Below are 15,965 nucleotides of genomic sequence, written 5' to 3' on the forward strand. Positions count from 1 at the left end.
AAAAAAAGCATCCTCTCGCTCTGAAACGGCTGTTTTGCTCTCCACCACATTAACTGTCAGACTGGCCGAATTAGACCGATTCTGCCTCTTTCTTGCCTCTACATGTGAAGAAGAGGGTGCTTGTGAGCATATTGTGCAGTTTCAAGCAGGCAGCTGGCTTGGAACGGGACCGGTGGGGCAGAGCCATCCTAGCGGCTCGCCCGAGCAGTGGAAGCCGGCGAGGGTGCGCGTTCAGCCGGATGAATGGGGCGCTGTCAGGGCCCCTCTCGTGGAGGATAAAAATCATGCTTTTTCCCTCATTACACATCCCATGCGAGCTTGTCATGATAAGACCTCATCCGAATCACACATTGCAGCTCAATATTCAGTGAGGACAGGGCCTTTTTACGTCGAAATGTGCAAAAAAAGCATCCTCTCGCTCTGAAACGGCTGTTTTGCTCTCCACCACATTAACTGTCAGACTGGCCGAATTAGACCGATTCTGCCTCTTTCTTGCCTCTACATGTGAAGAAGAGGGTGCTTGTGAGCATATTGTGCAGTTTCAAGCAGGCAGCTGGCTTGGAACGGGACCGGTGGGGCAGAGCCATCCTAGCGGCTCGCCCGAGCAGTGGAAGCCGGCGAGGGTGCGCGTTCAGCCGGATGAATGGGGCGCTGTCAGGGCCCCTCTCGTGGAGGATAAAAATCATGCTTTTTCCCTCATTACACATCCCATGCGAGCTTGTCATGATAAGACCTCATCCGAATCACACATTGCAGCTCAATATTCAGTGAGGACAGGGCCTTTTTACGTCGAAATGTGCAAAAAAAGCATCCTCTCGCTCTGAAACGGCTGTTTTGCTCTCCACCACATTAACTGTCAGACTGGCCGAATTAGACCGATTCTGCCTCTTTCTTGCCTCTACATGTGAAGAAGAGGGTGCTTGTGAGCATATTGTGCAGTTTCAAGCAGGCAGCTGGCTTGGAACGGGACCGGTGGGGCAGAGCCATCCTAGCGGCTCGCCCGAGCAGTGGAAGCCGGCGAGGGTGCGCGTTCAGCCGGATGAATGGGGCGCTGTCAGGGCCCCTCTCGTGGAGGATAAAAATCATGCTTTTTCCCTCATTACACATCCCATGCGAGCTTGTCATGATAAGACCTCATCCGAATCACACATTGCAGCTCAATATTCAGTGAGGACAGGGCCTTTTTACGTCGAAATGTGCAAAAAAAGCATCCTCTCGCTCTGAAACGGCTGTTTTGCTCTCCACCACATTAACTGTCAGACTGGCCGAATTAGACCGATTCTGCCTCTTTCTTGCCTCTACATGTGAAGAAGAGGGTGCTTGTGAGCATATTGTGCAGTTTCAAGCAGGCAGCTGGCTTGGAACGGGACCGGTGGGGCAGAGCCATCCTAGCGGCTCGCCCGAGCAGTGGAAGCCGGCGAGGGTGCGCGTTCAGCCGGATGAATGGGGCGCTGTCAGGGCCCCTCTCGTGGAGGATAAAAATCATGCTTTTTCCCTCATTACACATCCCATGCGAGCTTGTCATGATAAGACCTCATCCGAATCACACATTGCAGCTCAATATTCAGTGAGGACAGGGCCTTTTTACGTCGAAATGTGCAAAAAAAGCATCCTCTCGCTCTGAAACGGCTGTTTTGCTCTCCACCACATTAACTGTCAGACTGGCCGAATTAGACCGATTCTGCCTCTTTCTTGCCTCTACATGTGAAGAAGAGGGTGCTTGTGAGCATATTGTGCAGTTTCAAGCAGGCAGCTGGCTTGGAACGGGACCGGTGGGGCAGAGCCATCCTAGCGGCTCGCCCGAGCAGTGGAAGCCGGCGAGGGTGCGCGTTCAGCCGGATGAATGGGGCGCTGTCAGGGCCCCTCTCGTGGAGGATAAAAATCATGCTTTTTCCCTCATTACACATCCCATGCGAGCTTGTCATGATAAGACCTCATCCGAATCACACATTGCAGCTCAATATTCAGTGAGGACAGGGCCTTTTTACGTCGAAATGTGCAAAAAAAGCATCCTCTCGCTCTGAAACGGCTGTTTTGCTCTCCACCACATTAACTGTCAGACTGGCCGAATTAGACCGATTCTGCCTCTTTCTTGCCTCTACATGTGAAGAAGAGGGTGCTTGTGAGCATATTGTGCAGTTTCAAGCAGGCAGCTGGCTTGGAACGGGACCGGTGGGGCAGAGCCATCCTAGCGGCTCGCCCGAGCAGTGGAAGCCGGCGAGGGTGCGCGTTCAGCCGGATGAATGGGGCGCTGTCAGGGCCCCTCTCGTGGAGGATAAAAATCATGCTTTTTCCCTCATTACACATCCCATGCGAGCTTGTCATGATAAGACCTCATCCGAATCACACATTGCAGCTCAATATTCAGTGAGGACAGGGCCTTTTTACGTCGAAATGTGCAAAAAAAGCATCCTCTCGCTCTGAAACGGCTGTTTTGCTCTCCACCACATTAACTGTCAGACTGGCCGAATTAGACCGATTCTGCCTCTTTCTTGCCTCTACATGTGAAGAAGAGGGTGCTTGTGAGCATATTGTGCAGTTTCAAGCAGGCAGCTGGCTTGGAACGGGACCGGTGGGGCAGAGCCATCCTAGCGGCTCGCCCGAGCAGTGGAAGCCGGCGAGGGTGCGCGTTCAGCCGGATGAATGGGGCGCTGTCAGGGCCCCTCTCGTGGAGGATAAAAATCATGCTTTTTCCCTCATTACACATCCCATGCGAGCTTGTCATGATAAGACCTCATCCGAATCACACATTGCAGCTCAATATTCAGTGAGGACAGGGCCTTTTTACGTCGAAATGTGCAAAAAAAGCATCCTCTCGCTCTGAAACGGCTGTTTTGCTCTCCACCACATTAACTGTCAGACTGGCCGAATTAGACCGATTCTGCCTCTTTCTTGCCTCTACATGTGAAGAAGAGGGTGCTTGTGAGCATATTGTGCAGTTTCAAGCAGGCAGCTGGCTTGGAACGGGACCGGTGGGGCAGAGCCATCCTAGCGGCTCGCCCGAGCAGTGGAAGCCGGCGAGGGTGCGCGTTCAGCCGGATGAATGGGGCGCTGTCAGGGCCCCTCTCGTGGAGGATAAAAATCATGCTTTTTCCCTCATTACACATCCCATGCGAGCTTGTCATGATAAGACCTCATCCGAATCACACATTGCAGCTCAATATTCAGTGAGGACAGGGCCTTTTTACGTCGAAATGTGCAAAAAAAGCATCCTCTCGCTCTGAAACGGCTGTTTTGCTCTCCACCACATTAACTGTCAGACTGGCCGAATTAGACCGATTCTGCCTCTTTCTTGCCTCTACATGTGAAGAAGAGGGTGCTTGTGAGCATATTGTGCAGTTTCAAGCAGGCAGCTGGCTTGGAACGGGACCGGTGGGGCAGAGCCATCCTAGCGGCTCGCCCGAGCAGTGGAAGCCGGCGAGGGTGCGCGTTCAGCCGGATGAATGGGGCGCTGTCAGGGCCCCTCTCGTGGAGGATAAAAATCATGCTTTTTCCCTCATTACACATCCCATGCGAGCTTGTCATGATAAGACCTCATCCGAATCACACATTGCAGCTCAATATTCAGTGAGGACAGGGCCTTTTTACGTCGAAATGTGCAAAAAAAGCATCCTCTCGCTCTGAAACGGCTGTTTTGCTCTCCACCACATTAACTGTCAGACTGGCCGAATTAGACCGATTCTGCCTCTTTCTTGCCTCTACATGTGAAGAAGAGGGTGCTTGTGAGCATATTGTGCAGTTTCAAGCAGGCAGCTGGCTTGGAACGGGACCGGTGGGGCAGAGCCATCCTAGCGGCTCGCCCGAGCAGTGGAAGCCGGCGAGGGTGCGCGTTCAGCCGGATGAATGGGGCGCTGTCAGGGCCCCTCTCGTGGAGGATAAAAATCATGCTTTTTCCCTCATTACACATCCCATGCGAGCTTGTCATGATAAGACCTCATCCGAATCACACATTGCAGCTCAATATTCAGTGAGGACAGGGCCTTTTTACGTCGAAATGTGCAAAAAAAGCATCCTCTCGCTCTGAAACGGCTGTTTTGCTCTCCACCACATTAACTGTCAGACTGGCCGAATTAGACCGATTCTGCCTCTTTCTTGCCTCTACATGTGAAGAAGAGGGTGCTTGTGAGCATATTGTGCAGTTTCAAGCAGGCAGCTGGCTTGGAACGGGACCGGTGGGGCAGAGCCATCCTAGCGGCTCGCCCGAGCAGTGGAAGCCGGCGAGGGTGCGCGTTCAGCCGGATGAATGGGGCGCTGTCAGGGCCCCTCTCGTGGAGGATAAAAATCATGCTTTTTCCCTCATTACACATCCCATGCGAGCTTGTCATGATAAGACCTCATCCGAATCACACATTGCAGCTCAATATTCAGTGAGGACAGGGCCTTTTTACGTCGAAATGTGCAAAAAAAGCATCCTCTCGCTCTGAAACGGCTGTTTTGCTCTCCACCACATTAACTGTCAGACTGGCCGAATTAGACCGATTCTGCCTCTTTCTTGCCTCTACATGTGAAGAAGAGGGTGCTTGTGAGCATATTGTGCAGTTTCAAGCAGGCAGCTGGCTTGGAACGGGACCGGTGGGGCAGAGCCATCCTAGCGGCTCGCCCGAGCAGTGGAAGCCGGCGAGGGTGCGCGTTCAGCCGGATGAATGGGGCGCTGTCAGGGCCCCTCTCGTGGAGGATAAAAATCATGCTTTTTCCCTCATTACACATCCCATGCGAGCTTGTCATGATAAGACCTCATCCGAATCACACATTGCAGCTCAATATTCAGTGAGGACAGGGCCTTTTTACGTCGAAATGTGCAAAAAAAGCATCCTCTCGCTCTGAAACGGCTGTTTTGCTCTCCACCACATTAACTGTCAGACTGGCCGAATTAGACCGATTCTGCCTCTTTCTTGCCTCTACATGTGAAGAAGAGGGTGCTTGTGAGCATATTGTGCAGTTTCAAGCAGGCAGCTGGCTTGGAACGGGACCGGTGGGGCAGAGCCATCCTAGCGGCTCGCCCGAGCAGTGGAAGCCGGCGAGGGTGCGCGTTCAGCCGGATGAATGGGGCGCTGTCAGGGCCCCTCTCGTGGAGGATAAAAATCATGCTTTTTCCCTCATTACACATCCCATGCGAGCTTGTCATGATAAGACCTCATCCGAATCACACATTGCAGCTCAATATTCAGTGAGGACAGGGCCTTTTTACGTCGAAATGTGCAAAAAAAGCATCCTCTCGCTCTGAAACGGCTGTTTTGCTCTCCACCACATTAACTGTCAGACTGGCCGAATTAGACCGATTCTGCCTCTTTCTTGCCTCTACATGTGAAGAAGAGGGTGCTTGTGAGCATATTGTGCAGTTTCAAGCAGGCAGCTGGCTTGGAACGGGACCGGTGGGGCAGAGCCATCCTAGCGGCTCGCCCGAGCAGTGGAAGCCGGCGAGGGTGCGCGTTCAGCCGGATGAATGGGGCGCTGTCAGGGCCCCTCTCGTGGAGGATAAAAATCATGCTTTTTCCCTCATTACACATCCCATGCGAGCTTGTCATGATAAGACCTCATCCGAATCACACATTGCAGCTCAATATTCAGTGAGGACAGGGCCTTTTTACGTCGAAATGTGCAAAAAAAGCATCCTCTCGCTCTGAAACGGCTGTTTTGCTCTCCACCACATTAACTGTCAGACTGGCCGAATTAGACCGATTCTGCCTCTTTCTTGCCTCTACATGTGAAGAAGAGGGTGCTTGTGAGCATATTGTGCAGTTTCAAGCAGGCAGCTGGCTTGGAACGGGACCGGTGGGGCAGAGCCATCCTAGCGGCTCGCCCGAGCAGTGGAAGCCGGCGAGGGTGCGCGTTCAGCCGGATGAATGGGGCGCTGTCAGGGCCCCTCTCGTGGAGGATAAAAATCATGCTTTTTCCCTCATTACACATCCCATGCGAGCTTGTCATGATAAGACCTCATCCGAATCACACATTGCAGCTCAATATTCAGTGAGGACAGGGCCTTTTTACGTCGAAATGTGCAAAAAAAGCATCCTCTCGCTCTGAAACGGCTGTTTTGCTCTCCACCACATTAACTGTCAGACTGGCCGAATTAGACCGATTCTGCCTCTTTCTTGCCTCTACATGTGAAGAAGAGGGTGCTTGTGAGCATATTGTGCAGTTTCAAGCAGGCAGCTGGCTTGGAACGGGACCGGTGGGGCAGAGCCATCCTAGCGGCTCGCCCGAGCAGTGGAAGCCGGCGAGGGTGCGCGTTCAGCCGGATGAATGGGGCGCTGTCAGGGCCCCTCTCGTGGAGGATAAAAATCATGCTTTTTCCCTCATTACACATCCCATGCGAGCTTGTCATGATAAGACCTCATCCGAATCACACATTGCAGCTCAATATTCAGTGAGGACAGGGCCTTTTTACGTCGAAATGTGCAAAAAAAGCATCCTCTCGCTCTGAAACGGCTGTTTTGCTCTCCACCACATTAACTGTCAGACTGGCCGAATTAGACCGATTCTGCCTCTTTCTTGCCTCTACATGTGAAGAAGAGGGTGCTTGTGAGCATATTGTGCAGTTTCAAGCAGGCAGCTGGCTTGGAACGGGACCGGTGGGGCAGAGCCATCCTAGCGGCTCGCCCGAGCAGTGGAAGCCGGCGAGGGTGCGCGTTCAGCCGGATGAATGGGGCGCTGTCAGGGCCCCTCTCGTGGAGGATAAAAATCATGCTTTTTCCCTCATTACACATCCCATGCGAGCTTGTCATGATAAGACCTCATCCGAATCACACATTGCAGCTCAATATTCAGTGAGGACAGGGCCTTTTTACGTCGAAATGTGCAAAAAAAGCATCCTCTCGCTCTGAAACGGCTGTTTTGCTCTCCACCACATTAACTGTCAGACTGGCCGAATTAGACCGATTCTGCCTCTTTCTTGCCTCTACATGTGAAGAAGAGGGTGCTTGTGAGCATATTGTGCAGTTTCAAGCAGGCAGCTGGCTTGGAACGGGACCGGTGGGGCAGAGCCATCCTAGCGGCTCGCCCGAGCAGTGGAAGCCGGCGAGGGTGCGCGTTCAGCCGGATGAATGGGGCGCTGTCAGGGCCCCTCTCGTGGAGGATAAAAATCATGCTTTTTCCCTCATTACACATCCCATGCGAGCTTGTCATGATAAGACCTCATCCGAATCACACATTGCAGCTCAATATTCAGTGAGGACAGGGCCTTTTTACGTCGAAATGTGCAAAAAAAGCATCCTCTCGCTCTGAAACGGCTGTTTTGCTCTCCACCACATTAACTGTCAGACTGGCCGAATTAGACCGATTCTGCCTCTTTCTTGCCTCTACATGTGAAGAAGAGGGTGCTTGTGAGCATATTGTGCAGTTTCAAGCAGGCAGCTGGCTTGGAACGGGACCGGTGGGGCAGAGCCATCCTAGCGGCTCGCCCGAGCAGTGGAAGCCGGCGAGGGTGCGCGTTCAGCCGGATGAATGGGGCGCTGTCAGGGCCCCTCTCGTGGAGGATAAAAATCATGCTTTTTCCCTCATTACACATCCCATGCGAGCTTGTCATGATAAGACCTCATCCGAATCACACATTGCAGCTCAATATTCAGTGAGGACAGGGCCTTTTTACGTCGAAATGTGCAAAAAAAGCATCCTCTCGCTCTGAAACGGCTGTTTTGCTCTCCACCACATTAACTGTCAGACTGGCCGAATTAGACCGATTCTGCCTCTTTCTTGCCTCTACATGTGAAGAAGAGGGTGCTTGTGAGCATATTGTGCAGTTTCAAGCAGGCAGCTGGCTTGGAACGGGACCGGTGGGGCAGAGCCATCCTAGCGGCTCGCCCGAGCAGTGGAAGCCGGCGAGGGTGCGCGTTCAGCCGGATGAATGGGGCGCTGTCAGGGCCCCTCTCGTGGAGGATAAAAATCATGCTTTTTCCCTCATTACACATCCCATGCGAGCTTGTCATGATAAGACCTCATCCGAATCACACATTGCAGCTCAATATTCAGTGAGGACAGGGCCTTTTTACGTCGAAATGTGCAAAAAAAGCATCCTCTCGCTCTGAAACGGCTGTTTTGCTCTCCACCACATTAACTGTCAGACTGGCCGAATTAGACCGATTCTGCCTCTTTCTTGCCTCTACATGTGAAGAAGAGGGTGCTTGTGAGCATATTGTGCAGTTTCAAGCAGGCAGCTGGCTTGGAACGGGACCGGTGGGGCAGAGCCATCCTAGCGGCTCGCCCGAGCAGTGGAAGCCGGCGAGGGTGCGCGTTCAGCCGGATGAATGGGGCGCTGTCAGGGCCCCTCTCGTGGAGGATAAAAATCATGCTTTTTCCCTCATTACACATCCCATGCGAGCTTGTCATGATAAGACCTCATCCGAATCACACATTGCAGCTCAATATTCAGTGAGGACAGGGCCTTTTTACGTCGAAATGTGCAAAAAAAGCATCCTCTCGCTCTGAAACGGCTGTTTTGCTCTCCACCACATTAACTGTCAGACTGGCCGAATTAGACCGATTCTGCCTCTTTCTTGCCTCTACATGTGAAGAAGAGGGTGCTTGTGAGCATATTGTGCAGTTTCAAGCAGGCAGCTGGCTTGGAACGGGACCGGTGGGGCAGAGCCATCCTAGCGGCTCGCCCGAGCAGTGGAAGCCGGCGAGGGTGCGCGTTCAGCCGGATGAATGGGGCGCTGTCAGGGCCCCTCTCGTGGAGGATAAAAATCATGCTTTTTCCCTCATTACACATCCCATGCGAGCTTGTCATGATAAGACCTCATCCGAATCACACATTGCAGCTCAATATTCAGTGAGGACAGGGCCTTTTTACGTCGAAATGTGCAAAAAAAGCATCCTCTCGCTCTGAAACGGCTGTTTTGCTCTCCACCACATTAACTGTCAGACTGGCCGAATTAGACCGATTCTGCCTCTTTCTTGCCTCTACATGTGAAGAAGAGGGTGCTTGTGAGCATATTGTGCAGTTTCAAGCAGGCAGCTGGCTTGGAACGGGACCGGTGGGGCAGAGCCATCCTAGCGGCTCGCCCGAGCAGTGGAAGCCGGCGAGGGTGCGCGTTCAGCCGGATGAATGGGGCGCTGTCAGGGCCCCTCTCGTGGAGGATAAAAATCATGCTTTTTCCCTCATTACACATCCCATGCGAGCTTGTCATGATAAGACCTCATCCGAATCACACATTGCAGCTCAATATTCAGTGAGGACAGGGCCTTTTTACGTCGAAATGTGCAAAAAAAGCATCCTCTCGCTCTGAAACGGCTGTTTTGCTCTCCACCACATTAACTGTCAGACTGGCCGAATTAGACCGATTCTGCCTCTTTCTTGCCTCTACATGTGAAGAAGAGGGTGCTTGTGAGCATATTGTGCAGTTTCAAGCAGGCAGCTGGCTTGGAACGGGACCGGTGGGGCAGAGCCATCCTAGCGGCTCGCCCGAGCAGTGGAAGCCGGCGAGGGTGCGCGTTCAGCCGGATGAATGGGGCGCTGTCAGGGCCCCTCTCGTGGAGGATAAAAATCATGCTTTTTCCCTCATTACACATCCCATGCGAGCTTGTCATGATAAGACCTCATCCGAATCACACATTGCAGCTCAATATTCAGTGAGGACAGGGCCTTTTTACGTCGAAATGTGCAAAAAAAGCATCCTCTCGCTCTGAAACGGCTGTTTTGCTCTCCACCACATTAACTGTCAGACTGGCCGAATTAGACCGATTCTGCCTCTTTCTTGCCTCTACATGTGAAGAAGAGGGTGCTTGTGAGCATATTGTGCAGTTTCAAGCAGGCAGCTGGCTTGGAACGGGACCGGTGGGGCAGAGCCATCCTAGCGGCTCGCCCGAGCAGTGGAAGCCGGCGAGGGTGCGCGTTCAGCCGGATGAATGGGGCGCTGTCAGGGCCCCTCTCGTGGAGGATAAAAATCATGCTTTTTCCCTCATTACACATCCCATGCGAGCTTGTCATGATAAGACCTCATCCGAATCACACATTGCAGCTCAATATTCAGTGAGGACAGGGCCTTTTTACGTCGAAATGTGCAAAAAAAGCATCCTCTCGCTCTGAAACGGCTGTTTTGCTCTCCACCACATTAACTGTCAGACTGGCCGAATTAGACCGATTCTGCCTCTTTCTTGCCTCTACATGTGAAGAAGAGGGTGCTTGTGAGCATATTGTGCAGTTTCAAGCAGGCAGCTGGCTTGGAACGGGACCGGTGGGGCAGAGCCATCCTAGCGGCTCGCCCGAGCAGTGGAAGCCGGCGAGGGTGCGCGTTCAGCCGGATGAATGGGGCGCTGTCAGGGCCCCTCTCGTGGAGGATAAAAATCATGCTTTTTCCCTCATTACACATCCCATGCGAGCTTGTCATGATAAGACCTCATCCGAATCACACATTGCAGCTCAATATTCAGTGAGGACAGGGCCTTTTTACGTCGAAATGTGCAAAAAAAGCATCCTCTCGCTCTGAAACGGCTGTTTTGCTCTCCACCACATTAACTGTCAGACTGGCCGAATTAGACCGATTCTGCCTCTTTCTTGCCTCTACATGTGAAGAAGAGGGTGCTTGTGAGCATATTGTGCAGTTTCAAGCAGGCAGCTGGCTTGGAACGGGACCGGTGGGGCAGAGCCATCCTAGCGGCTCGCCCGAGCAGTGGAAGCCGGCGAGGGTGCGCGTTCAGCCGGATGAATGGGGCGCTGTCAGGGCCCCTCTCGTGGAGGATAAAAATCATGCTTTTTCCCTCATTACACATCCCATGCGAGCTTGTCATGATAAGACCTCATCCGAATCACACATTGCAGCTCAATATTCAGTGAGGACAGGGCCTTTTTACGTCGAAATGTGCAAAAAAAGCATCCTCTCGCTCTGAAACGGCTGTTTTGCTCTCCACCACATTAACTGTCAGACTGGCCGAATTAGACCGATTCTGCCTCTTTCTTGCCTCTACATGTGAAGAAGAGGGTGCTTGTGAGCATATTGTGCAGTTTCAAGCAGGCAGCTGGCTTGGAACGGGACCGGTGGGGCAGAGCCATCCTAGCGGCTCGCCCGAGCAGTGGAAGCCGGCGAGGGTGCGCGTTCAGCCGGATGAATGGGGCGCTGTCAGGGCCCCTCTCGTGGAGGATAAAAATCATGCTTTTTCCCTCATTACACATCCCATGCGAGCTTGTCATGATAAGACCTCATCCGAATCACACATTGCAGCTCAATATTCAGTGAGGACAGGGCCTTTTTACGTCGAAATGTGCAAAAAAAGCATCCTCTCGCTCTGAAACGGCTGTTTTGCTCTCCACCACATTAACTGTCAGACTGGCCGAATTAGACCGATTCTGCCTCTTTCTTGCCTCTACATGTGAAGAAGAGGGTGCTTGTGAGCATATTGTGCAGTTTCAAGCAGGCAGCTGGCTTGGAACGGGACCGGTGGGGCAGAGCCATCCTAGCGGCTCGCCCGAGCAGTGGAAGCCGGCGAGGGTGCGCGTTCAGCCGGATGAATGGGGCGCTGTCAGGGCCCCTCTCGTGGAGGATAAAAATCATGCTTTTTCCCTCATTACACATCCCATGCGAGCTTGTCATGATAAGACCTCATCCGAATCACACATTGCAGCTCAATATTCAGTGAGGACAGGGCCTTTTTACGTCGAAATGTGCAAAAAAAGCATCCTCTCGCTCTGAAACGGCTGTTTTGCTCTCCACCACATTAACTGTCAGACTGGCCGAATTAGACCGATTCTGCCTCTTTCTTGCCTCTACATGTGAAGAAGAGGGTGCTTGTGAGCATATTGTGCAGTTTCAAGCAGGCAGCTGGCTTGGAACGGGACCGGTGGGGCAGAGCCATCCTAGCGGCTCGCCCGAGCAGTGGAAGCCGGCGAGGGTGCGCGTTCAGCCGGATGAATGGGGCGCTGTCAGGGCCCCTCTCGTGGAGGATAAAAATCATGCTTTTTCCCTCATTACACATCCCATGCGAGCTTGTCATGATAAGACCTCATCCGAATCACACATTGCAGCTCAATATTCAGTGAGGACAGGGCCTTTTTACGTCGAAATGTGCAAAAAAAGCATCCTCTCGCTCTGAAACGGCTGTTTTGCTCTCCACCACATTAACTGTCAGACTGGCCGAATTAGACCGATTCTGCCTCTTTCTTGCCTCTACATGTGAAGAAGAGGGTGCTTGTGAGCATATTGTGCAGTTTCAAGCAGGCAGCTGGCTTGGAACGGGACCGGTGGGGCAGAGCCATCCTAGCGGCTCGCCCGAGCAGTGGAAGCCGGCGAGGGTGCGCGTTCAGCCGGATGAATGGGGCGCTGTCAGGGCCCCTCTCGTGGAGGATAAAAATCATGCTTTTTCCCTCATTACACATCCCATGCGAGCTTGTCATGATAAGACCTCATCCGAATCACACATTGCAGCTCAATATTCAGTGAGGACAGGGCCTTTTTACGTCGAAATGTGCAAAAAAAGCATCCTCTCGCTCTGAAACGGCTGTTTTGCTCTCCACCACATTAACTGTCAGACTGGCCGAATTAGACCGATTCTGCCTCTTTCTTGCCTCTACATGTGAAGAAGAGGGTGCTTGTGAGCATATTGTGCAGTTTCAAGCAGGCAGCTGGCTTGGAACGGGACCGGTGGGGCAGAGCCATCCTAGCGGCTCGCCCGAGCAGTGGAAGCCGGCGAGGGTGCGCGTTCAGCCGGATGAATGGGGCGCTGTCAGGGCCCCTCTCGTGGAGGATAAAAATCATGCTTTTTCCCTCATTACACATCCCATGCGAGCTTGTCATGATAAGACCTCATCCGAATCACACATTGCAGCTCAATATTCAGTGAGGACAGGGCCTTTTTACGTCGAAATGTGCAAAAAAAGCATCCTCTCGCTCTGAAACGGCTGTTTTGCTCTCCACCACATTAACTGTCAGACTGGCCGAATTAGACCGATTCTGCCTCTTTCTTGCCTCTACATGTGAAGAAGAGGGTGCTTGTGAGCATATTGTGCAGTTTCAAGCAGGCAGCTGGCTTGGAACGGGACCGGTGGGGCAGAGCCATCCTAGCGGCTCGCCCGAGCAGTGGAAGCCGGCGAGGGTGCGCGTTCAGCCGGATGAATGGGGCGCTGTCAGGGCCCCTCTCGTGGAGGATAAAAATCCTGCTTTTTCCCTCATTACACATCCCATGCGAGCTTGTCATGATAAGACCTCATCCGAATCACACATTGCAGCTCAATATTCAGTGAGGACAGGGCCTTTTTACGTCGAAATGTGCAAAAAAAGCATCCTCTCGCTCTGAAACGGCTGTTTTGCTCTCCACCACATTAACTGTCAGACTGGCCGAATTAGACCGATTCTGCCTCTTTCTTGCCTCTACATGTGAAGAAGAGGGTGCTTGTGAGCATATTGTGCAGTTTCAAGCAGGCAGCTGGCTTGGAACGGGACCGGTGGGGCAGAGCCATCCTAGCGGCTCGCCCGAGCAGTGGAAGCCGGCGAGGGTGCGCGTTCAGCCGGATGAATGGGGCGCTGTCAGGGCCCCTCTCGTGGAGGATAAAAATCCTGCTTTTTCCCTCATTACACATCCCATGCGAGCTTGTCATGATAAGACCTCATCCGAATCACACATTGCAGCTCAATATTCAGTGAGGACAGGGCCTTTTTACGTCGAAATGTGCAAAAAAAGCATCCTCTCGCTCTGAAACGGCTGTTTTGCTCTCCACCACATTAACTGTCAGACTGGCCGAATTAGACCGATTCTGCCTCTTTCTTGCCTCTACATGTGAAGAAGAGGGTGCTTGTGAGCATATTGTGCAGTTTCAAGCAGGCAGCTGGCTTGGAACGGGACCGGTGGGGCAGAGCCATCCTAGCGGCTCGCCCGAGCAGTGGAAGCCGGCGAGGGTGCGCGTTCAGCCGGATGAATGGGGCGCTGTCAGGGCCCCTCTCGTGGAGGATAAAAATCCTGCTTTTTCCCTCATTACACATCCCATGCGAGCTTGTCATGATAAGACCTCATCCGAATCACACATTGCAGCTCAATATTCAGTGAGGACAGGGCCTTTTTACGTCGAAATGTGCAAAAAAAGCATCCTCTCGCTCTGAAACGGCTGTTTTGCTCTCCACCACATTAACTGTCAGACTGGCCGAATTAGACCGATTCTGCCTCTTTCTTGCCTCTACATGTGAAGAAGAGGGTGCTTGTGAGCATATTGTGCAGTTTCAAGCAGGCAGCTGGCTTGGAACGGGACCGGTGGGGCAGAGCCATCCTAGCGGCTCGCCCGAGCAGTGGAAGCCGGCGAGGGTGCGCGTTCAGCCGGATGAATGGGGCGCTGTCAGGGCCCCTCTCGTGGAGGATAAAAATCCTGCTTTTTCCCTCATTACACATCCCATGCGAGCTTGTCATGATAAGACCTCATCCGAATCACACATTGCAGCTCAATATTCAGTGAGGACAGGGCCTTTTTACGTCGAAATGTGCAAAAAAAGCATCCTCTCGCTCTGAAACGGCTGTTTTGCTCTCCACCACATTAACTGTCAGACTGGCCGAATTAGACCGATTCTGCCTCTTTCTTGCCTCTACATGTGAAGAAGAGGGTGCTTGTGAGCATATTGTGCAGTTTCAAGCAGGCAGCTGGCTTGGAACGGGACCGGTGGGGCAGAGCCATCCTAGCGGCTCGCCCGAGCAGTGGAAGCCGGCGAGGGTGCGCGTTCAGCCGGATGAATGGGGCGCTGTCAGGGCCCCTCTCGTGGAGGATAAAAATCCTGCTTTTTCCCTCATTACACATCCCATGCGAGCTTGTCATGATAAGACCTCATCCGAATCACACATTGCAGCTCAATATTCAGTGAGGACAGGGCCTTTTTACGTCGAAATGTGCAAAAAAAGCATCCTCTCGCTCTGAAACGGCTGTTTTGCTCTCCACCACATTAACTGTCAGACTGGCCGAATTAGACCGATTCTGCCTCTTTCTTGCCTCTACATGTGAAGAAGAGGGTGCTTGTGAGCATATTGTGCAGTTTCAAGCAGGCAGCTGGCTTGGAACGGGACCGGTGGGGCAGAGCCATCCTAGCGGCTCGCCCGAGCAGTGGAAGCCGGCGAGGGTGCGCGTTCAGCCGGATGAATGGGGCGCTGTCAGGGCCCCTCTCGTGGAGGATAAAAATCCTGCTTTTTCCCTCATTACACATCCCATGCGAGCTTGTCATGATAAGACCTCATCCGAATCACACATTGCAGCTCAATATTCAGTGAGGACAGGGCCTTTTTACGTCGAAATGTGCAAAAAAAGCATCCTCTCGCTCTGAAACGGCTGTTTTGCTCTCCACCACATTAACTGTCAGACTGGCCGAATTAGACCGATTCTGCCTCTTTCTTGCCTCTACATGTGAAGAAGAGGGTGCTTGTGAGCATATTGTGCAGTTTCAAGCAGGCAGCTGGCTTGGAACGGGACCGGTGGGGCAGAGCCATCCTAGCGGCTCGCCCGAGCAGTGGAAGCCGGCGAGGGTGCGCGTTCAGCCGGATGAATGGGGCGCTGTCAGGGCCCCTCTCGTGGAGGATAAAAATCCTGCTTTTTCCCTCATTACACATCCCATGCGAGCTTGTCATGATAAGACCTCATCCGAATCACACATTGCAGCTCAATATTCAGTGAGGACAGGGCCTTTTTACGTCGAAATGTGCAAAAAAAGCATCCTCTCGCTCTGAAACGGCTGTTTTGCTCTCCACCACATTAACTGTCAGACTGGCCGAATTAGACCGATTCTGCCTCTTTCTTGCCTCTACATGTGAAGAAGAGGGTGCTTGTGAGCATATTGTGCAGTTTCAAGCAGGCAGCTGGCTTGGAACGGGACCGGTGGGGCAGAGCCATCCTAGCGGCTCGCCCGAGCAGTGGAAGCCGGCGAGGGTGCGCGTTCAGCCGGATGAATGGGGCGCTGTCAGGGCCCCTCTCGTGGAGGATAAAAATCCTGCTTTTTCCCTCATTACACATCCCATGCGAGCTTGTCATGATAAGACCTCATCCGAATCACACATTGCAGCTCAATATT

This window comes from Chelon labrosus (assembly GCF_963514085.1).
Source record: "Chelon labrosus genome assembly, contig: SCAFFOLD_95, whole genome shotgun sequence".
NCBI lineage: Eukaryota > Metazoa > Chordata > Actinopteri > Mugiliformes > Mugilidae > Chelon > Chelon labrosus.